This window comes from Grammomys surdaster, unplaced genomic scaffold (assembly GCF_004785775.1).
Source record: "Grammomys surdaster isolate TR1022 unplaced genomic scaffold, NIH_TR_1.0 126086, whole genome shotgun sequence".
Taxonomy (NCBI): domain Eukaryota; kingdom Metazoa; phylum Chordata; class Mammalia; order Rodentia; family Muridae; genus Grammomys; species Grammomys surdaster.
In genome coordinates, this window is record NW_021620894.1 from 476,639 (window position 1) to 504,339 (window position 27,701).

Below are 27,701 nucleotides of genomic sequence, written 5' to 3' on the forward strand. Positions count from 1 at the left end.
GCCACCCACACATTTTCTTCTGCTAAGGGCTCTTCTCTACCTGTTGCGAACAGGGAATCCCGGGGACAGGGAGATTGTCACAGTTGGCTGACTGGGTAGTTGGTCAAGTCCCACCAAGGAATGGGAATAACACAAGATGACCTCCTGAGGTCCCAGGCAGACTCAGGAGTTCCTGAAGCAAGAACCGTGGATCATGAGGGCTCTACATCCAGCCTCGCTTAGATCCACCCTAGTTTCTTCGGCTTGTCTGGTTCTGAGACGGCCTCCTGGATGGACCCTGAGGTGCAGCAGAAACTGAGTCCAGTTGTTTTTGAATCAGAAAATGAATTAGGAGATCTGAGCGTCCTTCTAGAGATCTATCTAGACCCATCCCTTCCATCTTTCTGCACAGGCCAAGCTGCCCCAGTGACTCATCTTGTTCAATTGCATTTCCTTTACTCCTGATTACAGATTCTAACAGAGGAAGGTCACTGAGCCCTCAGATGGGACACTGGTGGACAGTAGACCTGGGGCTCTACAGGAAGCATTCTTTCTAGCTGTCGGTAAGGGAGATAGAAAAGGGACCATCTAAGTATTGATGGTATTTATTTGGAATCCTGAGCTGGAAAGATTGGCAGCTTCCAGAGGAGAACAAAACCTGTCCCCACATTCTCACTTTACAGTTTTAATGTACCAGCTCTTCCTCACTAGTGTATTCAACTGTATAGATGGAATTTATATCTTTCATATCACCTTCTGAAAATGTCTGGTATATTTTTAAGCTACTATGAAGTGTTCCATAGACTCCTCACCGCTAAAATAATCTAAGATGTCTAGGAGCAGGACATTGTTTCTCAACGATGCCCCAGGACCTGGCATGCGGCAAGCTCTCCATAAGCATTGATCAAATGAAATAAATTGCCAGAGCCAAAGCCAAGGACTTAAGACCAATGTCATTCTGGTCAGACTCAGCCTGGAAGCAGGCTAGACTCAGATCCAAGTTCCTGATCTCAAGATGTGAGAGCAGCTTGGGCTCAGGGCCAGTGAGGCAGTTTACAGGATCAGGAAAATACTCCAGGAGTCTGGAAGGTAGTAGATATATGGTTAGAGTTTTCACTACGAGCCCACATGTCTCTCATTTTGTCCACACAAGCTAGAGATTTATTAAGTTCACTGACTGGCTATGGAACATGGGACAGTCGCTTTACTTCCTAGGGAGGTACTAACTCTAAAAGGATAAAACTGTGTTACTCAGTGTTACAACTTCAGTATTTAGATGTCCACACGGTCTGTCTTCAATCAGTGTTGATGAGACATTTTGTTTTTCCCTATGGCAGTGGGGATGGGATTCAAGGCTCCGTGCTTGTTAGGCAAGTCTTCTTTTACAAGGTTATAGCCTCAGCTTCCAAAGTGACATTCTGTCTAGCTTCTTCTCAGGATCCTAGGACTTCTTACTCTAAACTACCTCTGGCTTTGCCATAGGCAGGACAATTTCTCATTTCCCTTGGGCTCAAGAGGTCTTATCCGTTATATCTAGGAGTTCCCTGGGACCTCAGATTTTTTAATTCAACTGATATTTTTCCAATGTAAGAGAAAGCAATGTTTGGACAGGATTTAGCTCTGGAGCAGGAGGAAAAGGGAGCTTACCAGAGACAAAAGAGGACTCTGTATCCCAGCTATTAAGAGATGCAAAGTCAGTAATTGTGGTCCTTTACTTTGTACAGGATATAGATTTCCAACAAGTTTGAGTCAGGCAGGAGAGAACTGACTGCTGTCCTCACCTTACAAACATTGACAACGGAGACTCAGAAAGGAGAAGTCATTTAAAGTCATCCAGCTATTTATGTAGCTTTAAAAATAAGGGCCTTGGCTCTCAGAGTTTGTACAATACAGTTGTCCCTTGGTGTTTCCAGAAGATCGGTCTCAGGGTCCCTTATAGACACTCAAATCTATAGATGGGTCGAATTCCTTATGCAAATAAAATGGCTCGTAGTAACTGTATATAACTTGAACATGTTCCCATACCCTTAAAATCTCTAGATTGTTTCTAATAGCTACTATAACATAAATCTTGTGTAAAATAGTTGGTTAACTGCTTTGTTGAGGTCTGCACACGTTCAATACAATTGCAGTATTTTTCTTGAGTATTTTTCATCCTTGGCAAGTTAAATCAGCATGAAGACCCTGTAGATACTGAAGGAAGTCAGTCAGTATTTCCTTTCAGTCACCCCCTCTCCTCCAATTGCTCTTGCTGGCTGCCTTGGGCCTGCAGAAGAGCTCTGCTTACAGGAGGGAGCTGCTGAAGTGGTGGTTTCACATCTCTGGAGGGAAGACTTCAAAGCAGCGTTGGCAGACTGGCTATCAGAGCGTGGTTTGAGGTTTGAGGGAGATGGGAAACCATTGGTAACTTTTTCTTTTGGAACCTTTAAAGACATATCTTATCCCTAAAGGCTGTTTGGAAACTGTTCGGTGCTAAATCTTTGCTGAGGACATGATATGTGTGCACCTCCTCTCTCTAGTCATCTAATGGCACAAGCCACAAGCGCTGTGCACCTCCGTTTGTTTGTTTCCTTGGTGTGTGAGCTTTTTAGTCCCTGAGAGCTGGAGGGAGCCTGGTGTTAGTTACATAAGCAGCTCATCGGAATTAGCATCCAGCCAGACATGGCACAGAAGATGCTTTGGTCTTCCCACCCAAGAGGAACATTTATCTCAGCCCCACATCTTCTCAGGGTACACAGAGAGACTTTGGTCCCAGTGACTGCCCCTTATTACAAGGAAGCTCCTGGCGCCATGGAATTCGTTTGTCCTGAAGCCTATTTTAGTAGCTTGTTGCCTAGTAAGGAAAGGAAACTGAGGACGTTTTGCTGTGACCTCTAGGGCTCCCCTTGAGTACCCAGAGCTCCTTGACAACACTCATTTATTCATAGAAAACCTACTGTGTGCCAGCCTCTGTGCTGGATGCCCAGGATATAAAAAGGAGGGAGCCAAGATCCTTTCTTTGAAAAATCCAAAGTAGAGGTGAGAGACATGTAAAGAAATAGAAGCAAATCAGCAGGACTCTAACTGAGCAATATATGTATTCTGGGAACTAGAGAGGAAGGAACTGTGTCTAGGGGAGGGAGGGAGAGGCATTTACATAGAACCTGGAAGGATCTGTCCGAATGAAGACAGTAGAGGAGTCAGTATACGGGATGGAGACGAGCCATCTCTCCTGGGTACAAAAGTACCCAGGCTGGCTCGCATGTAGCCAGACTCCTTTTATTCTGAGCAGGAAATGTAAGTCATTGGTGTCTCGGAGGCCTGCTTATTCTTTTTGACTCTCAGTTTCCCCCTTTCCGTAATAGAAACTACAACTACCTGGACATGTTAAGAGAAGAAAATGAGATGTGTGTGGCTTCATGACAAGGTGCCTACCTTGATAAACGTGGAAGGGTGTGGCTGTGATGGCTCCCTCCCATCACTGTTGCTGGCGAGCATCCAGGGACCTAGTCACGTTGCCTAAGGCATAAAGACACTGAGGGCTCTGCTTAAATCCTTCTACCCCAAACCAAACAGGAAGAGCCTTTTACTCCTGGACTCTGAACTAATAACTCCTTTGGAAGAAGCAGCCCTCTGGCCTGGGAGCTTCTGGGGCCATACTAGAGGCCTTAATATAGGTCACGCTCTGGGGTCAGAAGTCAGAGCTGATAGGAGACCTGCTCAGCTCAGTGCACAGGGGTCCTTATGACTTGGGTGAAAAAAATGTCTCCCGAAAATCTTTATATACTGAAGGTTGCTCTCCAGTGAGTAGACCTAATCTTTAAGAGGTAGATTGGATTGTGGGAATTATGATCTAATCAGTAGATTAAAGCATTGGTGGCTCTATTATTTGTTGGCATTATAGAGATATGATGAAGGTGGGGACTGGTTAAAAGACATAATCACAAAGACTATGTACTTGTGGGCTATACTATGTCCCACATCTCTTCTTCATTCTGCTTATTTTTGAAGAAAAATTATGTTCCATTTCTTTTTGACGGGGAGGGAGCAGCCTGTGTACATTCCATGCATACATGTTGAGGTCAGGTCATGCATGCACTGTATGAGCTGGCCCTTCTTTTTATTCTGTAGGTCCAGATATTGAACTCAAGTTGTCAGGCATGGTGGCAAATGCCTTGCTCACTGAGCCTCCTTACCAGCCTTGTTTGCTTTCTCAACACCATGATATGAGCAACTCTTCTGTCATACCGTTTCCTCTGCCTTTCCACCACAGAGCCAGGCAACCATAAACTGAAATCTCTGAAACCGTGAGGCAAAACAAATCTTTCCTCACTTCAAGTTATTTTTCTCTGATATTCATCATACGGTAGAGGAAAAAAAAAATCTAACTAATCCAGGAATGCTTTGAAAAAGATTCTCCAGAGCAACAACAGCCTAGCATCCCGTGAAAGAGTGAGCAAATGTTCACTTGCAACGGGCCTACAGGCGAAAATGCTCAGCTGCTTTTGATGACAGTAACCAAGGTTCCAGCATCTGCTGGAATTTGAGCCTAGAGTCCCACAACCTGCAGACTGGACGGACTTCTCAATGAGTCGCACCCTGCCCTGGCTTCACCCATTTGCCAAGTCATCTCCCAAGCCTGTCTACTCCATCTGGGTACCTTACAGATTCATACACTTGTCTCTGCAGCAGGTCATTACGGTCTCTTACAATAGCTGCCTACAAGATCTCCTGACCTCTGTGTTCGCCTCTCTCCAATCCAGTGTACATCGTAGCGAGCTTGCCAAAACACAAAGCTGGCCAATTAATCTCCTGCTTAGAGCTCTTCAGTATCCCACAACCAGTCTCTAGGAGAATATGGCCTTCGAGACCCTTCTTGGTGTTTAGCTCCACCTCTCACCACAGCCTTTGTCCCACAGTGTGCCTGCCAGATGGAAAATTTTACGTTTCTCCTCACCTGCGAGGCTATCTCTGGCAACCAGGACTTGATTCATGAAGTTCTCTCTGCCTGAAGTTACTCCACCCACCCCCTGCCACTTGGCTAACTCCTCCTCCTCCAGGTATCAGAGCAGACCACCCTGCCTCTAGAAGCCTCCTTGGATCCCCTGAGATTTCCTGAGGTGCCCTGCCGGCTGCTCACAGAGTGTCTGCCCGTGCCTGATTACAGCACTTACCATCTTGTACCAGTGGTACCTGCTTACCAATCATCAGTCGCTATTTCTCCAAAAGGACACAGCCCCCGTCGAAGGAAGCTCAAACAGGGTAGGCAGTAAACATATGCTGAGCAGGTGACAAAAGGACAGATGAATAGACAATGGGCAAGTGAAGGGACAAATAAATGAATGATGGAGTCGGGGACCTATGAACTGAAAAGACTGGATTCTCCAAAAAAAAAAAAAAAAAAAAAAAAAAACGCATAACAGGAGAGCATCCCCACTGCGGAATCTGGGAGCGGCAGGATAGAGGGATGAACAAGTTTGGGGGGCTAATTCAGCATGCGGAGTGCAACAGAGGAAGGGGCGGGGCTGGCAGAAAGACAGGGGGCATATGTGCATGGAGAGCCCCTTGTCAGCTTCCTCCCTCCTTGCATCTGCATAAATCGCAGCTACCTGACAATAGTCTCATCAGTGAGGGGACTCGTACTATTTCATAAACTTTCTTTAAATTAAAATCCAGGCGACGCACACACATACACATATACCCCACAGACATCTTCTTTGCTGAAAAGTTGCTCCCTATAAAATAAAAGAAGCTGTTTAAATGTCTTCCTTCCAAGCTAGCCCCACAGAGCTGGAGCTGAGAATACATTAGCCTTTAATGAAGTGAGACTCTCATCTTGCAGGAGACACCTCATTTAGCGCAATTGTTTCAGAGCCATTACAGAAAGACAATTACAAGGAAGCGGGGAGAGTAATTGGAAATGCTGGCAGGAGTTGGGCGAAATGATAATAAATAAAAATATTCAACCTAATAAGCTTCCAGGAGGGGGTGGGATGAAGAAAATCAACATAATTAGAACTGAACCTTAGCAAGGAAAAACAGACAGCAGGGTGGCGAGTGCTCAACTTGTACAGGAAGGAAGAAGTCACATGTCACCAACCATCTTTTGAGGGGCTACAGGCCACTTGCCCTTCTGGAAATCTGTTGACGGACAGAGAAGGCGCCTGCAGCCCAGGGCCCACTGAGGGTTCAGCGTGTACTACTCCTAGACCCAGAAATCTGGGTGCACAAAAGGCGCAGGCCCAGCCTGGCACAGCTAAGGGACTTCATCCCACTGAGAAGAAGCAAAGAGAACCCAGGCCAGAGCCTGACTCAGCCGCCACTGGTTTTTTGGTGGCGCAACTGCAGGCAGTTGAGCTGGCAGCTTTCTGGGCCTCAGTTAAGTTTGGGCATGCGCCTGACCTTTCCTATTGTTCTGTGTTCCTCACGGGTTCACATCTGATGGGTCTCCCTTTGAGTTCTGAAATTTCAACCCAGAAGTTAAGCTTAGCAACCCAGCCTTTGTACTATTGACATAAAAATCATTCCTAAGCCCTCTCTCCTTCCTTCAGGCAGTACAGATTCCCCAGCTTGTTGGAATGGAGCGGTGCTCTGCCCAACGGGGCCCAATGTAGCTCCTACTGAATGTTGGCATTTGTCAGAGAAGGCTGGCTCTTCCTTTTTCGAGACAAGGTTTCTCTGTGTAGCCCTGGTTGTCCTGGAACTCACTCTGTAGACCAGGCTGGCCTTGAACTCAGAAATCCACCTGTCTCTGCCTCCCAAGTGCTGGGATTAAAGGCGTGCGCCACCACCGCCCGGCTGCTGGCTCTTCCTAAAAGACAGGATCTTAGAGCATTTGCAGAGGAAACGTGCTTCCTGAGACTGGTCAAACAGGCAAGAGCCAAAGCGGGCTGACATTGGCTGATGGGTTCATGACTCTGTGCATTCTGAAAGTTTGCATCAGGAAAACGTCAGATTGGGAGAAAAAAAAAGAAAGAAAAAGGACAGACGTAAAACTTGGAGACCTAAGATCTCAAATCTGTGACCTTGTGAGAATTCCCAGAGAAGGGGACAATAAAAATACGTGCCATTGTTTATTTATGTTGTATGACAGTTCCCAACTAATTTACAAACATATTATTTGCAAATACACAACAGAGGATTAGGCTAAAATAAAAATTTAAAGATTCCAAAGATTGTCTAATAGTTATAATCAATTCTAATCAATATTCTTTCAGCCACACTTGTCTATGAGCGCCTTCCATGTGTCAGACATTAGAGATGCCCCCTTCCCTAACTTCCTTTTCTTAAGGGACTTGCAAGATTCAGGTTGTAAGCCAGGTGATGGTGGCACACAACTTGATTCCCAGTGCTTGGGAAACAGAGGCAGTCAGATCTCTGTGAATCTGAGCCTGCCTGGTCACATAGCGAGTTACAGGCCAGCCAGGGCTATATAGAGAGAGCTTGCAGATAGATAGATAGATAGATAGATAGATAGATAGATAGATAGACAGACAGACAGACAGATAGATAGATAGATAGATAGATAGATAGATAGATATTTAGACTCAAAGCTTTAGACATGAGGTAAGGCCACACTAGAAGGCACTGGCTCTGGTCTCCTCTTCTAGTCAGTGACTCACTAACTCAAGTCCATGGTCCTCTGACATTACTACTGTCTATCAGTAAATGTTTAATACACTCTCAATATACAAATAAACATATGCATAGCTATGTACATAGGTATATACACACATGTGTATGAAACACATTGTCAATATTGGATGTGATTCATGGAACACATACACAAAAGTCATTCTGGTCTGCTATGTATACCAAGCAGAATTCAACAATTGATTTTTCTCCTGCTGGCTATAACATCTGGCTCCCAGCCTTGAGGCTAAATGCGTCTCTGGGTCTATCAGAACTGTGGAGCAGAAAACTCAAAGCCACAGATGAGAAAAGAACCTAGGTATCTCCCTTTTAGATAAACCAGGAGTAATGGTCTTGTTTATTCTTCCACTAGATAAACAGGCATCATCAAACAGAACATGCCAGGAGCCATGCCAAGTAAAGCAGGGGCTAGAAGTACCAGCCACCAGCCATGGCCCTCTGTGTGAAAGGACAGGCATAAGCTACCTAGGATGCAGCTACCCTTGTCAGTGTCAGGAGTTTCAGACCAGGGACTAGGAAGGGAATGTTGGACTTTTTCCAGAAGAATCTAAAAACCTTCTGGAAGAGATGACAGCAGGACTAGGAAGAGGAGCGGGCTTTGGCCATGTGGATGGAAAAGAAAGACCAGAAGTCAAGGTAAAGGGACACTATCATCTGGGGGGGGCAATCATCTGTGCCAATCCTGCATCTATCTGGAGACCCCGTATTCTGAAGCTGGCCAGGAGAGAGCAAACGAGAAAAAGCAAACAAAAGAGGTTAGGAAAGTCTCTCTGAACCAACATTCTGAAAACGAGAGATCTAAGCTGCTACTCTGACAGCCTCTCATCTGGTGCCTCACCAGTGGAGACCTCAGGAGTTGTCCAACAAAACAAGCATGTATCGGGTACTAACGTAAAGGGGTGGGTGGGGGCGCTTTTTAATAAGGTGTGAGTATTCTCATCTACTGGAGAGGAGTTGAGACACTGAAGTCCATCATGAATGATGTCATAGACGGATGCCCAGTGTAATCCGGCTCCTTGTCACAGAGAACCTACGTTCTCACCAGTCAAAGAAAGGGACGGAGAACACTGTAGGCAAAAGACAGTCTCAAAAAGACACAGAAGCCTAAAACCCTCTGGGATCTGGCACCTGGAAATAAAATATGGACTGTTGGCTCCCGGGAGGAGATAAGAAGAGGCTCTGGTCATTCTCAGGGTGACCCAGTGGACCCAGAGCTGAGAACTACACACAGACAATGCTTAGTAAAAGTGTTTTGGTTGGAGAGTGCCATTCCTTGAAGAGCTGGGATAAGCAATTCATTCTTATAAGGCCCCAGGCACTGCCACATGCTGAGGTGTGTTTATTAAAGTCCTTTGATGAGAAAGAGGAGAAGGAAGAGGAAGGGGGTGGGGAGCCAAAGCAGGGTGGCCACCCTCACCTCCACACACTCCCGGTTCCCAGAGCTAAACCTCTAGCTGGATCCAAGCATACCTTTCAGGGGTTATCGTTACTCTTGGATCCGTTGGGAAGCCAAGGCTAAGACAATGTTCTATCTGATGAGAAAGGAAAGCTGGAGAGCAGGATTTTAATCTGGAACCCATTGCTCCTGCATTGATCCCTGTCTTCTTCCGGTGACAGGGCAACCTGGGGAAGGCGTGACTGTTATTCATAAGTGACTAGCCTAGACTAGGGTACTCTCTTGGCTGCTCTGCTACCACCAAAGGTCTGTAGATGAAAAACTCAGGACCTCTCCTTACGGGGACCCCGGTAAATCTGTTAGCTGTTTCCTGAGCGCTGGAAGGTTGCCTGTGAAGGTTGGCTAAGAAGGATCCTTATTAGAGGAATCTACAGGAATCCTCTCCCTCACCAGTTCCTTGTTCAGTCTGAAATGACATTTTGTATCTTGAAAGACAGCACCCACCCTGCTCCCTGCCTCCCTGCACCAGACCTCTCAGACCCTGGTACTGTGTCCTTCTTGGGACCTAGGAGCCCAGGGTTACAGTTTGGTCCCTTTCTTATGAATCTAGTCAAGAGATTGCTTTTTAAAGTCCTGTTTCCCTACTCTGTGCTGAGAAATTCAGGGAGCTTTAAGATCTCTTAAGAGACCCATAAGCCTCTCCCTTGTCCCCATGTGCCTCTCTCTCTCTCTCTCTCTCTCTCTCTCTCTCTCTCTCTCTCTTTTCTCTTCCCCAACACCCAGGGTTTCCTCTGGTAATCTGGTTACAAGCTAGCGCTGCCCCTCACAAGTCCTTGGAAAGTCCTAAGTTAAGCCATCCTGAAAGCAGACAAGACTTCAATACATCCAGGCCAGGTAGGTAGGTCAAGGAGTTAGGAGAAATAGCAAGTGTCTCAATTCAAAGCCAATTTCAACAGCTTCATTTGAGAAAGACATCTTGAGAACACTGGAAAACAGTGTTTGGAGTCATGGAAACTTTCAGGCATTAGTGTTTGCTCCATTTTCTAGCCTTGGTCTCAGGGGCCTATGGCTGCCCCTTCTGAGACTGGTCTCAGGGCTGGAGGGAAAGTTACAACAGACACCGGGCGTTCAGGGTCTGTCATAGTACAGGTAGTCCTGTCACTCTTCCTAGAGTAGAACAATAGTAGAATTCCTAAAGAACCTGACATATTTAATAGTGATCGGAATTTCATGGTATAAGGTTTGAGATGCTGCCACTCACGTCCAGGCAGTCACCAAGGCTAAACAGTTTCATGATAGGAAACTCCACCTTCCAACAGAGAAGGAAGGGCTCCTCTGGATAGACTCAGCTGGGCGACCATTTGTAGATTTATTTTATTCATATGAGTACTTTCCCTGTGTACCTGGTCCCTGGGGTGAATCTCCACAGGACTCAAACTGTGGTCCTTCACAAGAATAGGTGCTCTGAGCCAACTCTCTCAGCCTCACTTTAGCTTTTGTTTTGCTTATTCTGTTTTAAAAGTAGTTTTAAAATTAAAAGTGACAGCAGCGAACCCTCCCTGTTTCTGCAGGCATTTGGCCTTAGGTAGGGACCAGGGGCATTAATTAAACTCGCCCAGTCTTCCCCAGGAGACCTGGTCATCTCCACAGAAGACAGGATCTCCAGCATCAGAAAGTGTTTTGGCTTCTGACAAGTCCCAACCTGGAGAGGGATCTGCCCTGTGGGCCAACCTTACAGGCTCTAGGCCCTCCCCCTGATGCCCCCCCCCCCCAGCCCAGCCTAATTCAGTCCTAAGTATTCCTAAGGTGCCTTCCAATTTCCTGCTGTAATAAATGGCACAGAATGCAAATGGAGGTGGATGTGGGACACAGATGTTTGCACTAATTTAATTGAGGGAACACCTTGGATTAAACACTTTGCAAAACACTCACAAATAGGTTCAGTGCATTTGGTAATGAAAAACCTCCCAGCCTCCTGGCACTTTGGAGAGGCTGCCTGGGGCTGGGAGTAGGAGGGTCTGGGGAAGAGGCCCAGAACACGGGGAAGACAGGAAGCCTTGAACCAAGGAGAAGAAGGCAAGGGAACTGGGTCTCTGGGAGAGCTATCAGCAGATCCTCCCCCAGCTGGGATCCACCCTGCTAAGAGACAGAATCTAGAAGGGCCAGGAAAAGGGAGGCAGCATCTGCCTTCGCAGGTGGGCACCTGCTTACCTGTAGGGGTCAGTAGTAGTCAAATGCTTTTCCATCCACAGAATACACCTACAAGCTGGAAGCATCTACCCAGCTAGCTGAGGTAACATTCACCTACCGGAATGGGATTTGGCTTACTGTACACTGTGTCCCGGGAGGCAGACCTTAACAGACCTAGGTACACTGTGAAAAGTGCTTTAGGGAAGTAGATAAACCTGATAACTTGGGAGCCAGAGAAAGTTCAGCAGTTTGGCACTGGTCAGAAGACGAGTGGAGAGCAGGCGAAATCATTCAGTAAAGTGCTTGCCGTACATGACCCAAATTGAAATCCTAAGAACCCACAAAAAAAAAAAAAAAAAAAAAAAAAAAAACCAACTAAGATGGTTGCATGTGCACTGGAGGAATGAAGGCAGGAGGATTCCCTAGAGCCTGATGAGCAGCTAGTTTAGCCAATCCGTGAGCTCCAGGCTCAGTGAGAGACCTTGCCCTAAGAAATAAAGTGGAGAAGCACCTGAGGAAGCCGATATCAACTTTTTTTCCCCAATCTACTCTTATACCATTTTAATTACATGCAGGTATTAAGGTCAGTTCTAGGTTGAGGAACTAGCAATACAATAGATGCAAATAGTCAAGGAACAAGCAAGACAGTAACTCATGTCGGTGCACAGACACTGTGGCGTCCTCGCACCTTGGTCACGGTCTACTGCAGGGGAGACAGCAGAGGTCTCTGGGATAGGCCCAGAAAGGTTCCAGCAGTCAGGTAAATCTGCCATCGGTTCTAATCCTTGCTCTGTGAGGCTCAAGAGTTCAAACCAGACTTGGATGATTTTATATTCCTGAAAACAGAATCCCTAATTTTCAAACACGATGATCAGTTCAAGTGTAATAACCATTCAAATAATAACCTCTTATACTTCTGGAGTGCTTTATAGTTTTTATAAAACACTTTCGCATGTGTCTTAAATTCCTTCACCCGGCCTTCCCAGAAGACAGAATGGGGGAGCTGGATTATTCTTGTTTTCTGGATGAGAGAATCAAATCTCAAGAACTCAGGTAAGAACGCAACAGAAGCAGGACTCAAACACAGCCTACCTGACACCTAAGTGAACACAGGTTCAAACCTTCACTGACACACTTGCCTAGTATCTAGAAGCACTACAGACTCAGCCCTTAGCACAGCCAGGAAGTTCAGCTAAATTGCAAACCTAAATGAAGAGACAGCCCCCCAGAGATTTTTCTGGAGTAAAAGCCAACAAGCACCAAAACCCAGGAACTAAAAACAACACAACACACACACACACAGACACGCACACACACATTCACACTCATTCACACTTATTGTACATGAAGATCTGAGCCCGTTTTCCCAGGCTAACCCTACCTAGCATGGAACGGACTTTTACTCCCAATAGCACAACTCCTGGTTGGGCAATAGTCCAAAACAATCCAAAGCAGCAGACAAGAACACACCTTGGGTCCTGTGCTCCCACCCGCACTGGCACACATCGACAGAGCCCAGAGGCATAGTGGGCGGACAGCCTGATATGTGTCTGAGCTCTGTCGTTCTCAGGAATGGCAGAGTCCACACTTCTGAGGTGGTGTTCAGTTAGGCTGGGTGGCTGAGTGAGTGGGTGATGGGCACTTGGAGTGAGGAGCTGAGGAGGGGAAACCACAGGAGCCATCATCACCTCCCTCACGGGTGGCTCCTGCTGGCATCATCATGAGCCTTGCCCCCTAATGAGGACAGAGGAGCTGCAGTTTGCTCAGCTGAAGTAACCTGCACGTTACAGGGCTCATGTGAACATGTGTGAAATGAGGCATTGGCACCTCTAGTACAAGGACCAGTGCTCAGAAGAAGACACAGACAAAAAGCACCACTTTGACCCGTGACATAAAAGTGCCGAGGGACAGGTGACCTCCACTATCTGTTTCCTGCTGCTGGGGTTTGTTCATCCATCACCTCTCTCCTTCAATCAACTCACCTTGCTGTCCCAGCTAGTCATGGCTGTAGAAGCCAGGGTTAAGGAAGCATGAGATTTAGTGCTTAATGTGAGAAGTGTATGTGAGGTCCCGCGGTTACCTACAGGGAAAGACAGCAGAGCAGACAGAGCAGAGAGGTGGAAGCAGGCAAGACCCAGAGAAGGCAGCCACAGAGGAACTGCTTCAGCAGGAGCAGGGGCAGCCCTGGATAAAGAAATTCCACACAGAGAAGCAGCAAGTGCCAAAGCAGCCAGGCAGAAAAGCACAGAACACTGGGAGAAACTGCATGGGGTCGGCTACCTGGGACCTCGGTGGCAGGAATATGCCACGTCTAGGGGTCTGCGGACAGACAGGAGGGACAGATGGTAGCGTGGTAGGGAGAAGGTGGGAGAAGAAGCTGGAGAAGCAGACCATGGAGCAGCCAGGCCGAGGTAGCTGGCCCTCAGGCAGTTATTAGTGAAAAGCATAGGAGTGAGTAGTTCAGCACAGGAGTCACGTGGTCACAAACAGTAGCCCTGCCATACCCACAAGAAAGATCCCAAGACTCTCAGTGGCTATCTAAAGTCATTAAAGGTGCCAAATACCCCTCCCCCGTGTATATATACATATATAGGTATGTATATGTATATGTATCTATATACACACATTCATATATATATACATTCATATATATGTGTGTATGTGTGTGTATGTGTATTGTATCTATATACACATATTCATATATATACATTCATATATATGTATATATGTGTGTGTGTTCTACACATATATATATGGTAGTGCATAATCCATAAATCAAGCAAGTAAGAGATTAACAATAGCTGAATAAAAATAGAATATTATATTTTTATTGCAGGCTATGACCACATTTCAAAATTTATGGGAATTTTATATATATATATATATATATATATATATATATATACATATATATATGTATAAATGTGTATGTACATGTATGTGTATATATACACTCATATATATATATTCATATATATGTATATATGTGTGTATGTTCCACACATACATATATGGTAGTATGTAATCCACAAATCAAGTAAGAGATTAACAATAGCTAAATAGAAATAGAATATCATAATTTTATTACAGATTATTACCAAATATTACAATAGAAAGTCATTCAAAACTTATGGGAATTTTCTGGGTAATATTTTTGGCTAGCGGTCGACAGCCGAGAGCTGAAGCTGGGAAAGCCAAGGATCAGCTACGAGAGGCTATTCCTCTATCCACAGTACTAACTGTGCTCCAGCTATGGAGGCACAGTGCTGGCCTCCTCTACGTAAAGTCTCTCCTTGACCAGCTCTGATGATAAATGCGTCTGACAAGGAGGTCTCCTCTTCGATTCATATAATTAATTATCCCTTGAGAAGTGGCCAATTTAGGAGCGCGTTTTTCTTTTTGAAGAGACAGACTGGCTGACTAACCGAAGGCCACGGGAGAGGTCCCACAACCAGCCCAGCCCAGCACCTGCAGGGAAGAGCACTTGGAAGTCCTTGGAAACCTCCTTCTGAGGTTCACAGTTCTCGCTGAGGGTTTGGGAAGAAGTTGAGAGAGGCTATTATATTAGTGAAGATGTCGGATAAAATGGAGAAGAGAAGGGCAAAGCCGTTCTGCTGGATGCCGATTTGTGGGCAGCTGCATTTCTTTGGGTAAGGGGAAGCAGGACAGGGTCTCCTTCCCGTCTTGTCTTTTCCTTCCCCTCCCCCAAATCTCTTGCTAAGCCCCTCTCCAAAAAGGTTTATGGAGAGGACTCCAAATAGCCCCCTCTCCTGCAGGCATAGTCACACCAACCGAAAGGAGATTTAATTAGCAAAATCTCGTTAGGCAAACGAAATTATCCGTAAGACAATACTCTTCTGGACAGGGGGTATGATTAAACAAAGCCATTAATTGAGAGAGTCGCTTTGGCAGCTCCCGAGTTGCGAGTTGCGTTGCGTTCATCTCCGGGCAGGCTCCACTCTGCCTCCGTGGACCTGGGGAACAGACTCTCGGCCTCCTCCCCTGCCTGCCTAGCCCATCTCCTCTCCACTTCATCTCTGCTCTTCCCAGGGCCCCTCCGGTTAGGGCTGCAGACCTCCGCATCTCATCAGCGGCCTCTCTGCTGCCAGATTCCCCGCTAAAGTGTCTTGATTGCATAATGTCTATTTGCATAATGTAAATTGCAATCTCCTAGCTTGGGAGGCAGGAATCACAGAACAGCCATTACTTTTTACCACTCCACAAAAATTCTACATTTAGAAAGCAGATTTGCAGCTCAGAAAGCCATATAAATCTGAATCTGCCAAAACGCCATTAAATCACACCAATTAAGCTGGACCTAGGCAGAGCCCATCCCTGCTCTCTGTACACTCCAGCCCACAGAAGGCCGTAAGACACGGGAGGCTGAGACAGTAGGGCTGAAGGCAGATGCTGAAAGGACCAGGCAGGGACTCTCTGTTATAGGCTTGATCAGCATACTATCTATAACATCACTCTACACACACACACACACACACACACACACACACACACCTGGTACAACAAGGAGACTTATTGTCTCATGCTTTGTAGATTGTACTTGTCTTGTCTGATATTTCTCTATTATTATTAGTAGTAGTAATATTATTATTATTAATAATAATTTTAATGGGGGGGAGGTCCCTGTATGTTATCACCGATGGCCTGGAACTAGCTGTGTAGGCTCAGAAGCACAGAGATCTGCCTGCTTCTGCCTCAGTGATTGGGACTAAAGTGTGCACCGCTGTGCCCAGTTTGCTGCAGACTTGTGATTTCAGAGAATCAAATGTGAGAAGGTGAAACTGCACCTTCAAGCAAAACCAAAGGGAGGCCTGAGCCTGAGCCGGGTACTTCACAGAGGATTAAAATCAATTCCTATCAGCTCTTTGTTAACCTTTCCTCGTCTCCAGCTGAGGGGAAGAGAAAGAGGGAGTGCAAAAACCTGACTCTGACTAGGCTGTACTGGATGGAGTCTGAGGTCCCTGAAGAGCCCATTCTGAGGGTCCTTGGAGAGAGGGGTGAGTCCCAAGGTCTGGAAGTGCGGTACTCCCTCGGACAACCACCCAGCACTCTGGCTTCTCCGAAGCAGTGTACCTGAATACTCTTTTGCCACTTTATTGCTCATTCAATATTCATTTGTCAAAGGGCAAGATGCTAATGTGTATTATTAAAACATCAATAGTTTATGAGTGAACTTTATGGCAAGTAGAGTTAAAGGCAAGATTCTCGACGATCTCTCCGAAGCAACAGAAAGGGATGATCTTTCTCCCTACCTTCTTTCTTTCTAGTCTTTCTAATTTTTTTTTTTTTAAATTTACTGGATAAGTGAATGGGCAAAATCAGCATTGAGCCCTGAGTGCCAGGAATGAGCATTCACAGCTGGTTTTCCCGTCCTAGGAAGTGGATACAATGTGATTCCTTCAGCTGCTCAAATTTAACAGGTTTCCTGACCTAAATTTCATGAGAGAGTAAAAAAGAGGAAATTATTCCACACCTTTATGCCAAACCATCTTCATAAGTAGGCCCACTTTAACTCTGCCTAAGCAAGTTCCAGACTCTGCACTTAGAATCTGAGTGCTGAAGGGAATACTGGAGATGATGTCATCAGACATTTTCTTGTTAGAGGAAAATAAACTGAGGCTCTTTTTTTGGAGGGGAGAAGGGAGGTTCTGAGACAGGGTTTCTCTATGTATCCCTAGCTATCTTGGAACTCATTCCGTAGACCAGGTTGGCCCTGAACTCTTTCTTTTAAATTAGATTTTATTATTATTAAATTAGATTCTTTTAAATTAGATTTTGTCAACACAATGACTATACACATTAAAGGGGATTCGGTGACTGTTTATACATATGTACAATATACACTGAGCAAATAATGAAGTAGTTCAAGTCTTGATAATAGTTCTAAGTTGAATTTCAACTGTTCCATATACTTCTTTCCTGTGGTACTTCCCTTGTCTTCTGGGTTTTCTCTTCTTTGTCCATACAGAGCTAATAATAGAATCCCATAACATAGGGTGAAGTGAGAAAATACATCCCAGGGCCTTAAAATAGTGCCCAGTAAACACTCAGCAAACGCTGCTTACTAATATTAAATTTGACTTCACGAGGGAGAAAGCCTTTTCACCGCGTACCCCTATTCTCTGCCTGGCTCCTGGTACTAGCCATTCCCAAGTGTCAGCCCTTGTAAGTTCTGTTACTCTCTGGTGACTTGGGATTTGTTTTTTTTTTTATCCCTTAAGTCACAATTAAGAAGCCAGAGCACCCAGATTCTCTTCAAAAGTTAACAGCATCTTTATCAGGCAAGGGAAAGGTGAAGAGAGTGGTCGTCCCTTAAGAGTGCAGGCTCCTAGACCAGAATGTGTGACAGAGGAAGAAGAGACTAGCAGAGGAGTTGGAGAGGCTTGCAGAGTCCTTGCTGACAGGTCTAGAATCCTCTAGCTCTAAGATTCCAAGCTGTGGGTTATAAGTTATATACTGGACTTATTCTCCCTGGTATGGACCATGACATCCCAGTTTCTCCCAGCAAAGGACCTGCTAGTGCTACCACACCCTGCCTGGGAAGAGGCTGAGTTTGTCTTTGAAGGGTTTCCAAGGCTAAGGTTTCTTTCCAGGGCGTACTGGAGGCTATGTTGGTAAATTGTCCATGTGTTGCTTAAGCGCCCTGAGATGCTGACTCGGGAAGTAAGGCCGCCCCTCAGCCCACTTCAGATCCAAGCATGCTTATGTCCCCTAAACCTAAGTCCTGAGTCAGCCCGGCCTTCGGGTTCTGTGACAGAAAGGAAAAAAAAAAAAAGAAACAAAAAACCAACCGGTGTTAAGCAGCAAAGAGTGTTAAAGACATCATACCCTTGAGAAGAGCCTGGAGGGAAACCATTTCCAACCAAGGTTACTACTGTTTATTCCATAATGTAAAATAAAATGCCTCCAGTAGGAACAGGAGGCCAGAAATTCAGCTTCGAGAAGTTAGCCTATAGAAGGAAACTGCAACTGGGGACTTCAGCTGACTGGCTCGACTTCCCTAGCTGGATGACTGTAAGTAACAGATTTGATGATGTCACTTTCCTGCTGTTATTTGTTCTTTTATTTGAAGTCTCACTCGAGGGCACTCTTTGCTCTGCACAGGACTCTCAGGTGTGAGCTCCAGCTGGCTGCCTCCATGGGACTTCCCCAGCTTCTACTAGATGTTCGTAAGCCCTGATTTGATGATATTACCTTTCGTTTGTGCTCTCAATCGGGATAGTCCAATGACCGCTACCATCTGATTTGATGATGTTTTCGCTGTCTGTTGCTTCTATGGCTACTCACTGTTTATTCTTTTATCTTTTGTTTGTTACCTACTTAATAAACTCATTCATTCAAAACTGTAAGTACAGGGCTCACAGATCAGTCTTCAGACTGTACAGAACGCATCATTCCCCTGGGAAGGGTCAATTTCAATCGTTCTGAGGAAATAGGTAAGGTCAATTGTACCAGGCCAATAGCAGCTCCAGTAGGTTTTAGTCTCCAAAGATGAGAGCAACAGCATACAATGGCGTCCATATCTATAGGGTATATCGCAGATTTGATTGATCACAGATAGGAAATATTTGATAAATAAAGTGTAAGGAACAAGTAAGTCCAAGCATTTTTTTGTTTCCTGTTATTTCATAAACAACACAGCATTGGCAATTATTTACAAAGCATTTACATTGTGTTCAGTCTTATAAGTAACCTAAAGATGACTTCAAGTATATAGGAGGATGTGCATAGGATGTGTACCAGGCCTGCCAGTGCCTCCGTCTACATCTTCAGATTTTGGACTCTGCAAGGGGTCCAGAACCATTCCCTGTAAATATGAAGAGATGATGAAAAAAATTAAAACACACACACTGCCGCTGCCACCACCACCGCCATAGCCACACCGCCACTGCCACCACACCACGCAGCCACGGCACTTGCTCTTCTTCTAGAGGGATGTTGAGCCTGTTGAGAGACAGTGAGGACTGTGGACCTTTGTATCTGTTCTGACGGACAGAATGAAGTTTGGGTGGTGCTGCTTGACTTTATGGAGCAAATCACGAAAGGCAATAAAGCTTCCTCGTGACCTTTGCCCTCCCTCAGACTGCTTCGCCTTAGAATTTGGCAGCCATATTGTAAGGAAGCCCCGACCACATGGAAAGGCCGTGAAGTTCTGACTGACAGGTCTCAGTCAAGAACTAGAATCAAAGCTCAGAATTTTGAGCGAATGAGCCTAGGGTGATTCTACCATTCAGCGTTTGAGTTGCTTTAACCGAAATCCCGTACCCAACAGAGACAAGCTGCCCTCACCATACCCTATATAAATTCCTGACTCACAAAATATATGGGCAGAATATACATTCATCTCCTGTGTTGTAGGTCAGTTTGTTACACAGCCTAATAAGACACCACTAGAATTAAACGCTACTGTGTATTGTTTCCAGCAAACTCAGCATCAGTCATTGGATTTCCCTGAATTTCCTCTGAAACTTCAGACTTTCTGTCTCTTTCCCTTGTCACTCCGAGCCTGCTGACTCTTGTCTTCTGCCTCCTACTTCAAATGGCAGCGTCCTCACACCTGAGGTGGCTTTGGGAACTACTACCTGAAAAACCTTTGACACCTGGAACTGCTCTTGGGTTCTCATTGTAGGTCCAAGAATGTCTTTTTAAGGGAGCTTTCCCTGAATTTGGCTGGCCCTGTGCTCGGAACGCCTGACTTCCCTATACAATAGGGAGGGAAGATACAGACCAATTTCTCTCCCACTCTCAACTCTCATCAAAGTTCACGCTCAGCTTGCTTCTTATATATGTCTTGACTTATGAGGTCCCAGTAACCTCCGATTCGAGGAGACATTGATTCTCACGAAGATCATTAGCCTTTACTCCAGCTCGCCGGACCCATACGCGACGCGCCCACCCTTATCCTCGGTTCTAGGCAGGCTTTCCTGGAACAGGATGGACAAAACCACCCTTCCCCACACCTTCAGCCTGAGGATTCTACCACTCCAGAGCCAGGGCTTGAGAGGAGGTGCCCTGGGAGCTGAGGCCCGTCAATCACTCACTCAGGCAACCAGCACTGAATTGCAGGCCATTAGGCAGAGGACCGGCGCCCTGCTCACTCACCGGGCAGCCATCGGCAGGATGTTAGCCGATCGCAAGGCGGCCATTCTTATGATTTATTCAAACACTCATTACAGTCAATCTATTTTTACACAGAGGTGAAGATGTGCACTGATAACGGTTAATCATTTATAATTCCATGAACTGGTTGAAAGCCAATGTACTATCAAAGTCGCAGCAGTAGTTCCTCTAGCCTCAGGTAGCCCCTGAAGCAAAAAAAGAGAAGTCTTTACGCTGGCCCAGGGTAACCCGGTCACTCGCTAACACTTCTCAACTCGGAAGAAGGTGAGTCCCAGATCTGCCCCGCTGGAGCTCACCCTTCTGGAGGGAGCACAGGCCAGACGAGTGGGCAGAGGGGCAGTTCTCTAGAATACCAGAAGAGAGAGGTCACATCGAGCTGGAGTTACCAAGAAGTACTGTGCAGAGGAGCCTGAACTTAGGCCGGGTCCTACAGGTGGGCAGACTGATACCAGGGAAGGGGGGTTGGGGGGATGGCCAACACTGAACCAATCTGCCTCAAATGCGAGTGAAGCCATTACAGTGCTGAAGGAAGGAAGGGATCCGCAGTATTTCCTTTCCCCTCCTTCATAAATCCACAGAAATAACCAAATACAAAAGAACGCATAGGCTATGAACACGGCCCAGATTGGGCCCAATGTCGTCCATTCTTTCTTTCCCTGCTCAAACCGCCCACCCAAGTGGCCAAGGATCAGGTTGACCTTACAAACCAAGCGCTCCCTTCCTTGGCACTCATGACACATGTAACATACCAAGTTTACCTTTATGTCCAACCAATACAGTCTATTTAATTAGCGTGTCATATTACAGAGCCTCATGGTCACCTTCAGGCATAATCTAATTACAGTTCCCACTGTATTTACATTCTGACTAGTTCACTGTTCCGTGTGTCTCTCCTGCGATGTGTAGCAGTTAAAGAGCAGGCTTGGGGCTGGTCCCGAACCCATAACCTTATGGAGTCAATGTAGAAACGCCAAACAAAGTTACTTACAGTTCAGGGCTTCTTTTCTAGTGAGCAGCATGGAGGACCAGAAACCCTTAAAGTCTTGTTCCAGGCTTCACCTGCCAAGAAAAGGAAATATCTTTATAAACTGAGTAAAATTCTGAGGTTAAGACGCAGGGTGGGCATGAGGTAGATCCAGGGATGAACCTGCTTAACAGCCCTGCTTAACAGGGCTGAGGCTGGCAGCCCCGTGCCCAAGCGCTGGGGGGGAAGGCTTCCTAGAAAAGATTTCAGGTACATAGTGAGTACTGTCTTCTACAAGTGCGTCAGGGTAGACAGACCCACACTCTTTTCCACCACACCTCATTTCTTCTGATTTTTTAGCCCCTTCCCCACAAAAATCCCAGAAAGGAAAAAATAAAATAAAATAAAACCTTCTTGGTAGTTGAGTGTCCTAAGCTGTCCAAAGCAATAACCACTGACTGGAACTTTCCACCCGGTGAAAGACCCTGTGCAGGGGCACAGAGCTGAGAGCCCAACAAAGGCTGAAGTGTGGGCCAAGAAGTCTGCACAACGCAAGCAAACAAAACCAACTCCATCGTTTGTGGCGAGAAGATAAAAGTCTTGCGACAGGAAGAACTTTTTTCATTTTTTAAAAAAGTTTTGAGATTATAATATAATTATATCATTTTCCTTTCCCAAACAGGAGGAACTTAAGGTGAAAAGTCCAGAGGGGATAGAAAGAACACTGTGCATGTAAAAGAACGATAAAGATAATTTAGAAAAAAAACAACCTAGTTTTCATTTTCTTTTTGGGGTACAGCTTTAAAAAACAAATAGAAGCAATATATTTATCAAGATGTCTGCTCCATGGTCTAGATGCACTGAATACCCAGGAATAGATCCTGTGTCTAAAATGTTGCCACCACCTTACTGGGGAAGTAAGATTGCCCTTGTGAAAGAATCCCAGAGAAGATACCACTGTACAAAAATGGTACAAAGTTCTGGCAGCGACCACCACACTCCTTCCACAATGAGATGAAGTTAGCAGGGCTTGAAGGACTCAAGGGGAGTTTCACAGGAGGCAGCATGTGGGTCTGAAGGCTTGAATAGGCATGGCTCGGCTGGTGGGAGGGAGAGGGTGTCAAGCATGGAGAGTTTGGACCTAAATGTCTCCCAAAGGCCTATGTGTCAAAAGCTTGGTTGCCAGAATGGCACTGTTAGATGCTCTAACCACGGAGAGCTAGAGACCCGGGAGATATTCAGAGCGTTGAGAGGCGTTGGAGTGGATTCTATGACCCTAGTTCTCCTGCTTTGCCTTCTGCTCTTCAGCCAGAACACGAGCAATTTCACACTACCATATGCTTCTATCAGGACCTGCCTTGGGTCCTGGAAGCAATTTGGCCAATCAGCTATCGACTCAATTGCCAGCCCAATTTAACCTTTTCTCTTTATAAATGGAGTCTCTGTGATATCTTGTAATAGTGATGGAAAGCTCACTAACAGGAAGACATGCCCCCAAAAGGAAGTTAATCTGAGGAAAAGCAAGAAGGGAGAAGGTTAGTAGGCCCTGGGACAATGTCGAGAATTCTCTGCCTGGGAGATTCTTAAGGAAGAAATAGTTTCAAGCAAGCACAGTAGTCTGAAGCATCCAGGACTCTGAGTATCAGGCAAGAAAGATCAGGTTTGGCATCAGAGCTCCTCGAGTTACCGAAGATAGTTTTGGTGGTCCTCTGCCACTCACTTCTATATTTCCCTCTAACTAAGACAAGAGAAGTATCTTGAGAAAAGGTGGAATTTCAATAGACTCAGGCATGAGCACAGCGAGGTGTGCCCATGGAAATAAATTGTCCCCTTACCCATGATATTCTCTAAGCTAAGGCTCTTCTGTGGCTCCCTCCTAATGGCTGCATGTTCATGGTCATAGCTTATGCAGGTCTCTCATGAAGTAGACCGTGCCACTAGACTGTAAGTCATTGAGAAAACGAAGCATGTCTGACGTGTCTTTATATCCCTAGAGTTTAGCAGAGTGCCTCAAATCGGTCAGATGCCCATAAGTATCTGCTGAAACACTGAATGATGGACAATGTTCACTTCAAACAGAATCCAATAAGAACAACCAAATCCAGCTCTTACTTGGCAGTAGGCTCTAACGTGTGCCCTTCTTACTACTTTCACATTATGTCTGAGCACTACAAGAACTGCGGACACAGAGTCTCCACAGCTGTGCTCCTCAACCAGTGAGACAGGACCCCTTTGGGGTCAAAAAAACACTGTCACAAGGGTCGCCTATAACCATCGGAGAGCACAAGACACTTACATTACGATTTATAACAGTTGCAAAATCACAGTTATGAAGTAGCAACAAATATAACTTTATGTTTCAGGGTCGCCACAACATGAGGATTTTTATATTTTACTATTTTATTGCATCTATATTTTTATTAAATTTATACTTGACTCAAATTTCAAAAGTTTATTATTCATAAGTTTATTATTTATAATAAGTAATTAAATATGTACATTTTACCATTTTATATTAAAGTGTCACAGGATCAGGGAGGTTGAGAACCATTACTCTAAAGACTATTTAATGAAGCAATGTGCTCTCTCTCTGCCCTTTGGGTCTGTCCGCCTGAGACGCCAACAACTTAGAGATTATCCCTGCTTTTTCATCTGCACATGATGCAAAGCCAAGAAGGGACGCTTCTTGAAGATCAGAATCCAGATTACTATAAAACACTGAACAAGATAAAAAAGATGGCCCGCACTAGAACGTTCATTTTTCCATCGACAGCTTTCATTCCTTGCACACCAGTATCACGACAACCACAAATTAAATAATTTTGAAAGTCATGGGGAAATTTGCCCACAATCTCATTACTTGAAACCATCAAATTATACTTTATGTCCACGTGCAAACCCATTTTCTTTCTTTCTTTTTTTTTAAGGGTTTTTTGTTGTTGTTGTTTTGTTTTTGTTTTTGTTTTTGTTTTCTGAGACAGGGTTTCTCTGTGTAGCCCTGGCTGTCCTGGAACTCACTCTGTAGACCAGGCTGGCCTCAAACTCAGAAATCCACCTGCCTCTGCCTCCCAAGTGCCATTTTCCTTCTTTCTTTCTTTCTTTCTTTCTTTCTTTCTTTCTTTCTTTTTTTTTTTTTTTTTTTTTTGGTTTTTTTGAGACAGGGTTTCTCTGTATAGCCCTGGCTGTCCTGGAACTCACTCGATAGAACAGGCTGGCCTCGAACTCAGAAATCCACCTGCCTCTGCCTCCCAAGTGCTGGGATTAAAGGCGTGCACCACCACTGCCCAGCTCCAAGTGCCATTTTCTTAATTTAACTGTAGAAAATGATGAGACAAGTATATATACACACACACATACAACCTAGCTCTTATACTAAAAAAAAAAAATCAATTGCAGTACCAGAATGGGTTGAATCAGATTGAAAAACAACAACAGAAAAACCTTGGGTCGTCTGAGTTCAGTGCAATCTCAGGATAAGTTCTGAATGCTGCCAAAGTTGTTAAATCTGATCTTAATAGCCATACAGTCTCTTGGCTGAGGCACCAGTGATATCCTCCTGGACTTACCAGGTCATATTAGCTCTGTATGCTGTAATGCCCTCATATTTTAAGAACTGTGACATCCATGAGTAAAAGAGGGAACAAAGTCTAGTGGTCACAAAGGCAGGCTCTGGTATCACGGTGTACATGGTTCAGTCTAAACATGACTATGGGAAAGTTCCCAAACCTCTTTGTGTCTTAGTTTTTCAGTTTTAAAATTAATTAAATCGCAGGTTCTGAGAATGATTGGGAGAATGGTGGGGTGCTGTACAACCTAAGGTGTGTTAGAATAGTGCCTCATACAAAACAAGCAGTCACTGGGTACCAGATTGTATTGCATTCTTCTCAGTAGGAAGAAACTGGAAGGTAGAAGACACAGGAGAAGAAACCAAACCTGTGTCTGCCTTTTGTCCTTCTTAGAAGTACCCATTGATGACAGAGTTAGGATACCATTGCTTAAAGCAACCTGACCCCTCTTCCTCAGAGTAGACATCCAAATACATAAGGAAACCACAAAAGAGGGACTACATTATTCTAGAAGGCAGGCTCAAGACTAATCAAAGATCCTAGAGGAAGCTAGTCTTCGCCTAACAAGGGATTCTCTAATAATGAGAAACACTCAGAATGAATAAGGCTTCATTCCAAATAGTGACTCATAGCCCTGAAGAAGCTTCCTGCACTAGATGAAAAACTGTGCCAAAGAATGGTGTCCCAGATTTGGCCTTCAGCCATTAGCAAAATAAAAAAAGAAAATGCACACATTTGAGAGAGGGGGGCAGGGAAGGAGAGGGAGTCAGAGACAGAGACTCAGAAACAGAGACAGACAAAGAGTATGTTTAAACATTTTAAAATGGCATTTCTAATTTCTGTGCACATGTATGTGTGTGGGTACAGAACAAGTGTGTATATGTATGCAGGTATGCACAAATGCAGAAGCCAGAGGAGAACTTCAGGTACCTTCCTCTATCACTCTGAACCTTATTCCTCTGAAGCAGAATTTCTCACTGAACCGGGAGCTTGTGTTTTTGACTAGGCTGGTAGCCAGCAAGCCTTAGCGTTCCGTTTCTCCACCTCTACCCACGGCACTGGGGTCACAGGCCCGTGCAAGATCACAGCCAGGGAGTTATGCAAGCGATGGGATCTGAACTCAGGTTGTCATGGTCACACAGCCAGTGTTCCTAACCATTGAGCTGTCATACAAGCTCTGATAATTCTTATTTTGATATAATATTAATCGTGCCATCCTTGTCACCACCATCTCATAACAAGATTCAACCTAAGAAGAGGAGAGCAAGTGTCTTACAACTAAGTGTCATTCGTTGACTTGAGTTATTAAGGGTCATTCGTTGAGTTGAATGATTAAAATATCATGGAAATCATATCCTGTCACAACAGGCCGGTTGTACGTATGAACTCACGGGAATTGTTACAGCGTGGGGAAGACCTGAGACAAGCTTCAGCCAAACAAAATCCAAGCATGGAAAAAGGAAGATAGACATGAAACCCCCTTCCTAGCTGAGGAAGTGTTGGCATTTGATAGCTTCTGGGAGAAGAAGAGTCACCTTTGTGTATCGGTGTGACCCCTGGAAGACTGACCACACTTCAGGGCAGGCCTCATTCCCAAGGGAAGTAGGATAACACAAACTGAACTCCGTGGGGAAAGTAGAGAAGTGGTGGGGAGGGGAAGGTAGAGAGATAGATGTGAGAGGTTGAGGGGTGGACATGATCAAAGCACGTTGTGTTACGTTCTTCAAGAACTGACACCAATATGTCAAGGCATACGCTCTTCTCCCCCTCATTTCCATCTGTCATCTCTGTTTCTGTCTCCAGCTGCCTATTTTTCTTCATCTGTCTCTCTGTTTCTTTCTGGTTCAAACTTTCTTTCTTTTCTTTTAACTCTACTTAGTTCTTCCCCAATCCCTGCCCCTATCGAAATAGATTATTTTTTTAAAATCACATTCTATATCCTGATTATGGTTTCTCCTCCCTCTGCTCCTCCCAATTCCTCCCCTCCTCCCCTCCTACTCAGGTCCACCCCCTTCTGTTTGTCTGCCAACAGGCAGGGGACTGAAGAGATAGTTCAGTGGATAAGAACACTTTCTGCTCCTCCAGAGGACAGGGGTTCTATTCCCAGTACCTCTATCAGGCCTCTCACAACAGCCTGCAACTCCAGGGGATTTAATATATTAAAAACGAAAAAGAAAATAGACAGGCTTCTAAGGAATAATAATAAAATATAATTTAATTAAATAAAACAAAACTAACACATTGGAAAAGGACAAAACAAACAAGGAAAAGAGACCAAGAAAAGGCACCAGAAACAGATATAGATGAAGAGACCCACTCATTTACACACTTAGGAATCCCATAAGACCAATAAACTGGAAATATATATATATATATATATATATATATATATATATATATCTCAGAGAGAGAAAGAGAGAGATGTGTGTGTGTGTGTGTGGTGTGGTGTGTTTGTGTGTGCGTGTGCATCCATGCACAGAGGACCCATGGAGTAAAAAGAAGGAAGAAAAAATTAAATATATATGTAAGTAAAATAGAAATAAGATAAAATTTTAGAAATAAGGGAAAGAAAAAAGGAAAAGTCTTGACATAGCATTATGAGACAAGGAACATCCAAAGATGCCATTGACTTCATTTTCTGTTTGGCCATCTACTGCTGGGCATGTAGTCTACCCTTAAGAGTAGTTTATTTCCCCAGTGAGACTCCCTTGGAGAAGACTAAGTTTTTTATTTGCAAGTACTTATCATTTGGAGATATCTGGGTTAGAGATGAGGGCGTTCTGTCCCTTAGGTCTCTCGGTCTCTCTCTCTCTCTCTCTCTCTCTCTCTCTCTCTC

General features: G+C 45.0%; 1 protein-coding gene across 4 annotated transcripts in view; it reads right to left on the minus strand.

Moving 5' to 3' along the window:
* The window catches only part of Pknox2 (PBX/knotted 1 homeobox 2), a 273,157-nt gene that overhangs the window by 173,420 nt on the left and 72,036 nt on the right, over window positions 1-27,701 (minus strand). For 3 of the 4 annotated variants that reach the window (XM_028755806.1, XM_028755808.1, XM_028755810.1), the window contains exon 2: window positions 21,324-21,394. The exons of the other annotated variant lie outside the window; for it this stretch is intronic. The gene's annotated coding sequence lies outside the window, so the exon portion shown is untranslated. The remainder of the gene's footprint in view (window positions 1-21,323; window positions 21,395-27,701) is intronic. 4 annotated transcript variants of the gene reach the window in all.